Source organism: Cupressus sempervirens, chromosome 2 (genome assembly GCF_028749045.1).
Source record: "Cupressus sempervirens isolate cs-2001-9-10 chromosome 2, ASM2874904v1, whole genome shotgun sequence".
Lineage (NCBI taxonomy): Eukaryota > Viridiplantae > Streptophyta > Pinopsida > Cupressales > Cupressaceae > Cupressus > Cupressus sempervirens.
This window is the reverse complement of record NC_143119.1, coordinates 729,423,519-729,426,375: the sequence shown is the minus strand read 5'-3', so window position 1 is coordinate 729,426,375 and position 2,857 is coordinate 729,423,519. Positions and strand designations below refer to the sequence as shown.

Sequence of the window (2,857 nt, the reverse complement as noted above, 5' to 3'; positions counted from 1 at the left end):
GAAATTGGAAGAAATGAAGAATATATGATAATTAAATATGAATTGATAATGAATTTATAGTAGCTCTTGAATATTCAATGTTTTAGATCCTACCCCATGATCATCATCAAAATGTCACAGAGAGATATGAACTCATACTTTTTCCTCCTTGAACTCTCTTGCAACACACTAATGGTAGATCATAAACTATTATTTGAAATGTTGATGTATGTTTTTTTTACATAATCATCCCAAAGGCTATACTATATTTATATAGATTATATTAACTTCTTCTAATATTATATTTTAAGAAGTATTACTTATTATATAATTAAAATATAAACTAAATTATTAGAAAATGTTCACCTATTGAAACCTATCCAATACATATAAAGAGGGTAAGAGAGCCTTATTATGACTTATCCCATTCTAATGGTCTATTTTTTGTGAGAATTCAATTGGAATACGAATTAAAAATTGAAATTAATTTTTAATTCTTAGTTTGGTGTGTTAAATCAGAATTGAAATTTGGAATTTGTATTCATATTTTGACCCAAAAGTGAATATTTACAATACCACTAAAATATTTGTTATTAGAATTGCTCATTTTGACTTTCACAAATTTGATCAAATTTTCAAATTATCTTCGAGTTTCAAATCGATTTGGGGGCATGAATTTGACATGGCAATCAAGTTGAAAAGTAGGTACTGCATGTGATAAATTTCATCACCATTGAATGGGAAGCCCACCCTTTTTGTAAACATCCTCTTTTTCAAATATGATCCCTATGGGTGAACTAGTAGGTCACTCGGTCAAATCTTATCATAGGTATATAAACTGATTTAATGTCATTTATGTCAAAAAAAGATGAATGTCATGAAATTTGGAATGAATTCTATTGCTCGTGTTCCTACTTAAAAAAGAGATGTGGGAGAAATTCACTAATTCAATTTTAATTAGCCAATAGGCTTTCCCTTTGGAGTTTCCTACAGTAGGAAATTATCTTACATCAAAAAAATAGTTGTCAGAAAACTTCTCAATCTACATCCATCTCTTCTTAGAAATGGTGCAAGAAGAAGGTTGGGCTGAGTGGGAAAATGCTATGCAGGCACAAAAAATGTTTAGCATATGAAGGGATAAGACTTAGTTTTTTCCACAAAATTTTTAAAAAGTTATATAGAAAAAACCATTTTTGTGGCTAGATAGCCACCGACGACTGAGTGTGGTTTGGTGGAGGTTGAAATAATGTCGAGGGTTTGATTAGAGAAGTGACCCATGGACTAGATAAAGTAATTATTGAAAGCTTTATAACCATTATTGAGATCTCTACCTAAAGGATTTGAGTACATTGTATGTTTAAATAATTTCCAAGATGAGGAAATGTTGTGGCTACTTTTGAAATGCAACCATGCTTTTCATTCTGAGTGCATCGACATGTGGGTGTGTTCTCACATTACTTGTCTTGTTTGTAGAGTCAATCTATATGAGTTCCATTTGGAAATGTTGAATCTTTTCTTGAGAAAAAATTTGTCATCATTATAGATAGTGAAAATGATGAATCTTTGGTCACAGTTAAGTATGAATCTACTCAAGTCATTAGGGTTATAGAGGTGGACGAGAGCTCAGTGGCTAAGGATCTAAGAGGAAACAAAAAGGTGTAGCAATCGCATTCGATTGGGCATTCTTTGGTTTATGTATGCAAAGTTCTATAGAAGCTGACAAAATGGTACATCGCTATGCCCTTCAGATTAACTCCCAATTTGTACCAAAGTTGCAGTTCTATTGGAATACACCATTCAAGGTCACAGGAAGTTTCTTCAAGCTTGAAGGTCAAGATGATGGATTAGGCCATGATGCAGGGTATAGTATGTGTTGGTGTAAATAAGTATTTACTATTTACACTTTACTTAAGTTTACTTAGGTTAATGCATTAACATATTAATTGTCATGTAGACACCTAGGAGTTTGCATATTCACATGAGTTGTCATGTTGACAACATAGTAGTTTGTTTCCAATTGAGCACATGTCTTTATGAGATACACCTTACATTCTTATCCTCTTATTGTTGCGCATACATTTATGCACAAACTCTTGGTGGACATGTGCTTAGTTGTTATGCTTATCTCTTTGCTGACTCCTAGTCATATCAATTGCCTTTATATAAAAGACACTTTTTTAATGTATTCTTCCAATTACTAATTATCTGATATTCATTCTCATTTGATCATCATTTGTCTCTCTTGTGCTATCTACTGAGCTTCTTGATCTTGGTGTTGAATTATTGCCTTAGGCAAATTCTTATACGATATCAGAGCTATACCAAATTCTTATCGTGTCTAGAAGTCACGGATGAGATCTAAGTGGTGGGGCAGAATTACAAGTATGAATCCTTTAGCTATTTTGAGGTCCTTTTCTGAAAGCCCTGCTTCTCAGCTACATCAGCTACATTAGATTACTATAAGGGATTAAGTGTGTGGTTATGGTTTTGGTTTGTCATGCTATCCAAATTATAGTGATTGATCTATTGGTGGATATGGTAGGGGTTTTTTAAATAAAATTTGTCAATTTAAGGGGATCTGTATAGTAAAATTTGTGAATCCCAAAGGTTTCATGAATTCGAGGAAGTGTGTACGAAGAAAATTCAAGTGAATTCCAAGGGGTTTGTTAAGATTCTTGAAGGAAAATTTGAGCAATTATGTTATTTGATAAGCTAAGGGAAGTAGTTTTGAATCCCAAGAGGTTTTGTAAAAGAAAATTTGAGTGGCTCTATTGGTTGAAGGAAAAGGGAATTTGTTTACCGAAACTTACATTTTTTTAAAGGTTTCTTCTATAAGAAGAGATTTAGAAAGTGGGAAGAGTTCACAGCTCTTATTGCT

At 32.4% G+C, this 2,857-nt stretch overlaps 1 pseudogene; it reads left to right on the top strand.

Moving 5' to 3' along the window:
• The first annotated feature begins 1,043 nt into the window (after positions 1–1,043).
• LOC149575455 (E3 ubiquitin-protein ligase ATL6-like) lies at positions 1,044–1,827 on the top strand (annotated as a pseudogene).
• Positions 1,828–2,857: the final 1,030 nt, after the last annotated feature.